At 51.3% G+C, this 7,155-nt stretch overlaps 1 pseudogene; it reads left to right on the top strand.

Moving 5' to 3' along the window:
• The first annotated feature begins 5,021 nt into the window (after positions 1-5,021).
• Positions 5,022-5,952, top strand: LOC113222140 (annotated as a pseudogene).
• Positions 5,953-7,155: the final 1,203 nt, after the last annotated feature.

Here is a 7,155-nt window from a genome sequence, read left to right as displayed (position 1 = left end):
AAAAAAAAAAAAAAAAAAAAAAAAAAAAAAAGGTATCTGTTAACCAGAGGCAATGAAAAGCAACTCCCAGGCTGCTGTAGTAAGTGGATTGGTAACTGTGGTGGGAGATTCCAACCCCCGAGACCTATGACTATGTCACGCAGCAAAAGGGCTTTGCCACAGGCCTAGGAGAAGTATCCTGGGCTATCCAGGGAGGTCCAATCTAATCCCATGAGCCTCTAAAAGCATAGAACTGTCCAGGTGAGGTGGCTCACGCCTGTAATCTCCGCACTTTGAGAGGCTAAGGCAGGCGGATCACGAGATCAAGAGATGGAGACCACCCTGGTTAAAATGGTGAAACCCCATCTCTACTAAAAATACAAAAATTAGTCGGGCATCATGGCGGGCACCTGTAGTCTCAGCCACTCAGGGGGCTGAAGCAGGAGAATCACTTGAACCCGAGAGATAGAGGTTACAGTGAGCTGAGATCACGCCACTGCACTCCAGCCTGGCCAACAGTGCGAGACTCCATCTCAAAAAAATATTTTAAAATAGGGCATAGAACTTTCTCCGAGTGGAAGAAGAGAAATGCACACAGGGGAACTGGAGAGCCTGACCAGGTCCCTGGCCCAGCTAGTCCTGAGCTGATGGGACCACGTGCAAAGACCAGATAGAGGCCTCTGGAGCTGAGGGCAGCCCCCAACAGATGGCCAGCAAGGGAACAGACACCTCAGTCCTGCAACCACAAGGAACTATATTTGGCCAAAAGCACTTGGAAGCAATTCTCCAATGAGGAATACAGCCCAGACCACATGGTGATTTTTGCCCAGTGACACCCACGTCAGACTTCTGCCCCACAGAACTGTGAGATGATACAATTTCAATTGTTTTAAGCCATGAAATACGTGGAAATGTGGTAAAGCAGCAACAGAAATGAATACAGTGATTTACGTGGAAACCCCTAGAAGAGTGTCTGGCACGGTGTTGTCACCTGACAACCGTTTCCTGATTTCCTTACATCGCAAGGCAGGGCTGGCCACACTCCATCCAAAAGAGATGATAGACTTGCTCTGACAAAACAGATTCAGTGAATTACAAATGGCCCAGAACACCTACAAATTTTAGGTTTCAGGTAAGTGATTGCCTTTCCTTTCACTTAGAAACCTCCCAATGCTCATCTTACTGATAAACTCTAAGTACCACACAGGAGACTAAACACCAGACAAACCCAGCCCCAGATGCCCCGAGGGAGCCCATCCCAGCACTCACTCCGCTGCACTGAAATGATGTCCAGGTCAGTTTATCCCACTAGACCAAGAACTCTAGCTCTCCATGTGTGAGTCACCAGTGCTGCCTCTGCATCTCTGCTTCTACGACGGTGCTTCTACACTTCACAGGAAATCTGTATCAATGTTTGTCAACACTATATATGACAGTATAACTTAATATCTGCACAGAAAATATAAATTCTCTGAGAACCAGGGCCGGGTTTATTAGCCTTTGTACTCCCACTGCCACCATCTGGGACATCAGAGGCACTTAGTAGAAGTTGGTGAAGAGAAAGAAAAGACAGAGGAGAGACAGGAAAGCAGGACCAACACTGCAGACACAGATTCTGAGGTGGCTGCAGGAGAGGCAGGGCAGAGAAACTTCCTGGATGCTGGAATGGGATTCACTGTGATACCTGCTGCTGGATTTCAAATGTCAAAGGTGATGCTTTGCTGACCTTGACCTCTGACTGCCCTTTAACTGTAGCTTTCCCAGCCTCAAGACAGGGCACTTAGAAACTGCAATGTCAAGAAATTATGCTTCATTAAAGCATGAGAGTGTTATTTACATGGACCTTCATTACTTCATTTTTTACATGGGAATGTAAATAATTGAAGAGATTGTTAAAGACTAAATCATGCACATTCTATGACTTTGTAAAATATTAATGATAACTGAAACACAAATTTTGGTGGTCCCCAAAAATGCTAAAATATAAAACAATACTGGCCAATTAAAGATAGAAAACAATCCTAATGAAGCTCCCCAACAGACACATTAAAACTTCTCTGTACATTCAACATTTGGGATTTCAAAGGAAAATCCAGATTCATTCCATTCTTAATACGGCGTTTAAAAAAAAAAAATCTTAGGTAATACAGTATTTCATTTAAAATTTACAAAATTCCATTACATTCATGATTTCATTTGATCCTCAAAACAATCTCCTGAGTTAGGCAGAACAGGTATTACTAACAACTAAGTCCATTTTACAGGTAAGGGAACTGAAGATCACAAAGTACTTGGACTTAACAAAAGCTTTAACAGGGCCACATATCGAAACCAAATCCTCTGCTCAAAAGAACTAGAATAAGTTATCTTTTACATATTATTCATACTTATATCCTGTCAACATCCAAAACTGTTTTGAGGTAGCCTGCAATAATAGACACCTATCCAATAAAAACATTAAAATGAAAAACAGGTGGGAAAAAAAAAAAAAAACAGCAGGTGACATGGGAGACAGACAAAGGTAGATACCAAAGACTGAGACTTAGAATCTAAGAAAACTTCATCTCTGACCTTCCAGTTCCAGGGAGATAATACTAAAGGAAACAAGATGTTTTATAGACTCATAAACTGACAAAAGAGAGGTTGCATCAGTTCTTAACTATGAAACACTCCTGGCAGCCACAGCAAATCTCTAGGACAACATACCAATGGCATCAAAGCAAGAGTATACTTCAGTGATAGAGTGAATTAAGTTCCCTGTTTGGGACCCAGGCCAGGGCTAGAGAAAAGAACTCTGAAATGTAGAGCTCAAAAATATATCCTCTGTTGGCCAGGCACAGTGGCTCACACCTGTAATCCCCAGCACTCTGGAAGGCCGAGGCGGGCAGATCACGAAGTCAGGAGATGGAGACCATCCTGGCTAACACAGTGAAATCCTGTTTCTACTAAAAATACAAAAAATTAGCCGGGCATGGTGGCAGGCGCCTATAGTCCCAGCTGCTTGGAAGGCTGAGCTAGGAGAATGGAGTGAACCCAGGAGGCGGAGCTTGTAGTGAGCGGAGATCCTGCCACTGCGCTCCAGCCTGGGCAACAGAGCAAAACTCTGACTCCAAAACAAAACAAAACAAAACAAAACACACACACACACACACACACATATATATATATATACACACTGTGTCTTCTCCATACCCAAGTGTTCCCTTCTGTGAGAGACTTCCTTACACCATTGCGGGGAAGAGAATTTTTCTCTGCTATATTTGCTTGAAAGAATTAAAGGTGTAGGGCGAAAATTCTTGGGAATTATGTCGTTTACGATCCTCAAAAGTGAGAAAAATGAAGCCCAGAAGAGAAGACCTTCCAGGAAAATTCCAGAGCCGGAGGTAGACCCAGTACATTGTTTCTGTTTTTGTTTTGAGAGGAAGTCTCACTCTATGGCCCAGGCTGGAGTGCAGTGGAGACATTTCACTCACTGCAACCTCTGCCTGCTGGGTTCAAGCTATTCTGCCTCAGTCTCCTGAGTAGCTGCGATTACAGGAGCCCACGACCACGCCCAACTAATTTTTCTATTTTTAGTAGAGACATGTTGGCCAGGTTGGTCTCGAACTCCTGACCTCAAGTGATCCACCTGCCTAGACCTCCCAAAGTCCTGGGATTACAGGCGTGAGCCACCGCACCCAGCCTACCTGGTAAGTTTTCATCAAGTACTCTGAACTATGCAACAAACACTAGGAAGTAATAGAAAAAAAATTAATCTAAAAACCCTCTGGAGAGTCAAAGAATTGCAGATTTTAAATAGCATGAATACTTGGATTCATGGTATTGAAAAAGGACCTCGCACTTACCCGCATGTACAAACTGCCTGCCCACCTCTATCAGAGTATTTTTCAAGCTGTGCTGCAGTTAACTATGTACTGCCCAAAGCCAATCTGTCCCTGCAGATAATAAGCTCTTAAAGACCAGAACTTCAGGAGAACAAGCAAAACTTCAGAGAGAAGGGAGCCACCGAACCAGAGTTCATAGCAATGGGTCAGCAGGAGCTGATGACTGGAGGTGGGCTGTAGCCTTGGGGTCTGGGACAGCGGAGGGCAGATAAGGCAAAAGGGCCTGCATGACATGCTACAGGGCTAGGAGCCACAGCTGCAGTGATTAGTTCAGGTTTGTCTCGTATGCCTGTTACTTATACACCATCTGTTGTTCAGAAAGAACTTCAGGTTGAGTATTTGGACTCCTTGAGCCTTCTGCTGTTTGTCTCCGGGACGTTTAACACTCTTAAAAGGGGAAAACTTTCCAATTCGATTATGCTTCCTGGGACATTACAGGTTTTTCAAAAGTTTCATGGAAGCATTCACTAAGGAGTGATTCCACTTTCTCTGGTGGCTGAGAAATACGTGTCTGAGGGACCCCATCAAGCTGAGGTCGGAGTCTCCCCACCTATGGACCTCACCCTGGCTCCCCCCTCATAAATCTGACCTCTAACTGTAACCGCCTTGGCCTCATTCCGTGGGTGTGGATGCTCCTGCTTGAAACGCATTTTCAGCCCGCCAAATTCTTGGGAGAGTTTCTTCCACTCTCCAGGCGCTGAGAGCTACAAAGTTCAATCTGGCTTTCCAGATTTTTTTTTTCTTCCCATTACTAAAGGAAGAAATCAAGAAGCGCCAGGCAGAAGAGCCCTGCTCCCACCAATCAGAGTCCAGCCGAAAGCCAGAGCAGGAAGTGCGGCGGTGGGACGCGCGGTGACAACCCCTCCCCCCCGGGACCCGCCGGCCTGGGCAGAGGTCGGTGAGGCCGCTGCTTGACAGCTCCGGGCCCGCGCCTTTCGCTTTCTCCCGCCCAGCAAGTGAGAGGATAAATAACCGGGCGGGGGCAGTGCGCCCCCAGCAACCGCGCAACCCGCGCACAGACCCCCACTACAAGCACGTCCCAGGCGGGGTCGACCCAGACGAGTCACCGGGCGGCGCACAGTCCCATTATCAGGGCAGCCAGGACCCACGCGCGCGGGTCCACGCAGCCACCTAGATAAGTGACAAAACACTCAGGAAGCCATCATGCGGGGCCAGGAAAGAGCCCCCACCCAGAGTCACGGACTCCCTCGTCTGAGGGTCCGCGCAGTCCCCTCGGTGAGTCTGGCGAAGCAGTCTCACTGCGAGGGAGGGCGGGGAGGGCGTTGGAGTCTCCACACGCGGTGACCCGGACCCGTTCCATGAGTGGGTCCATGCAGGGCCCACTCTGCCGCACGCGGGGACCAGCCAGGCCGCGGAGGACCGGGCAGAAGCCAGCGCCCGGGTCCATGCAGTCCCCTCCGCGGCAGACGCGGGGAGCCGGGGAGCAGGGCGCCCGGGACCCCCGCGCTGGCCCACGCGGTATCGCAGCAGACGCGAAGCCCCCGGTGCCACCCGAGGCGGAGACAAAGCCCAGGCGCACGGACCCGGGATCCTGACCCCGGACCCTGCGGAGCCCAGCTCGGAGCCGCCACGCCCGGCGCAGAGACCCCCGCCGGTCCGGAGACCCCGTCGCCCAGTCTCACCTCGGGCGCCTCCTTCCAGCGCTAGCTCCTCGCGGCGGCGCCTGGGCCGACTAGAGCGCAGCTGAGCAGCCGACAGAGACGCGGCAGCCTCAACAAAGGAGCCCCGGGGCGGGGCCGCCGCCGCCGCCGCCGCCGCCGCCGCCGCCGCCGCTTCAGCCCGTGTTCCCCGCTCAGGATCCGGCTCGGATCAAGGAGCTGCAGCTGGCGCTGGGCTGAGGCCGGGACACACACCACGCAGGTGTAGAGGGCCCCGCCCGCCGCCCGCCGCCCGCCGCCCCGCCCCCAGCAGAGCAGGGCGCCCAGGGCCCGCCCCCCGGCCAATGGGGAGCGAGCTGTGCAGAGAGGGCGGGGCCTTAGGTAACAGAGGGAGGTTGGCAGCAGACGGGAAGCCCCCCGTGCCACCCGAGGCGGAGACAAAGCCCAGGCGCACGGACCCGAGATCCTGACCCCGGACCCTGCGGAGCCCAGCTGGGAGCCGCCACGCCCTGCTCAGAGACCCCCGCCCGGTCTGGGGATCCCGTCGCCCGTCTCCCAGTCTCACCTCGGGCCGCCGCCTCCCAGCGCTAGCTCCTCGGGCGCCGCTGGGACTGGGCGTGCGGGGTCTCGCGAGAGGACTGGAGCCAAGAGCTGGCCGGATCCTGGCCTCCTAGAAGACCCAGCTCAACGTCCACCTGGAGTCTGCTCTACAGGACACGCTCATCTCAAGCCCAGAACTCAGGCTTTTAGGCCAGAGAGGGAGAGACAGGCTTCCTTTACAAAAAGTGAAACTGAGGTCCAAGGAACAGGATTGCCTGCTGCCTGAAGTCACGTAGTCACTCATTCACCTTGTCATTCAGCAAACATTTGGAAGCACGTATGGTGGGCGTTAGGAGTGAAGTAGGGCCGGGCGTGGTGGCTCGTGCCTGTAATCCCAGCACTTTGTGGGGCGGAGGCAGGTGGATCACTTGAGGCCAGGAGTTCGAAACCAGCCTGGCCAACAAGATGAAACCCCATCTCTGCTAAAAATACAAAAACTTAGCCGATCGTGGTCGCGCGTACCTGTGGTCCCAGCTCCTGGGAAGGCTGACGCAGGAGAATCGTTTGAACCCGGGAGGAGGAGGTTACAGTGAGCTGAGATGGTGCCATTGCATGCGCTCCAGCCTGGGCGACAGAGTGAGACTCTGTCTCCAAAAAAAAAATAATAATAATAATAATAGATGGGAAGTAGAAGCGAACTTAGGCCTTCCCTGAAGGAGCTCGGCCAAGGAGTACCTGAAATGTCTCTGCATCTCTTTAAGGTCTGATATAGGAACCAGGAGCGAGAACTAATCACTTCCCTTTCCTGCCTCAGAGCTTTCATGTGTTTACTGTTCCTCGCCTGAAATGCCAAGTACCAATCGTATTCATTTATTTATAGAAATGAGGTCTAACTATATCGCCCAGGCTGATCTCAAACTCCTGGCCTCAAGCTATCCTCTCGTCTCAGCCTCTCAAAGTGTTGGGATTACAGGCATGAACCACTGTCCCCAGCCCTGATCGTCTTTAAAACATCTTTCCTCATCTTCTTTGAGCTTCCTGCATCATGTGACTCCACACCCTTGGTTTTCCTGTACCTCCACAGCTGCTCCTCTGTGGGTACCAGGGACCCACCCCCTTCTCTGCCCAACTTT

Source organism: Piliocolobus tephrosceles, unplaced genomic scaffold (assembly GCF_002776525.5).
Source record: "Piliocolobus tephrosceles isolate RC106 unplaced genomic scaffold, ASM277652v3 unscaffolded_29590, whole genome shotgun sequence".
Lineage (NCBI taxonomy): Eukaryota > Metazoa > Chordata > Mammalia > Primates > Cercopithecidae > Piliocolobus > Piliocolobus tephrosceles.
This window is presented reverse-complemented; position numbering and strand designations above follow the sequence as displayed.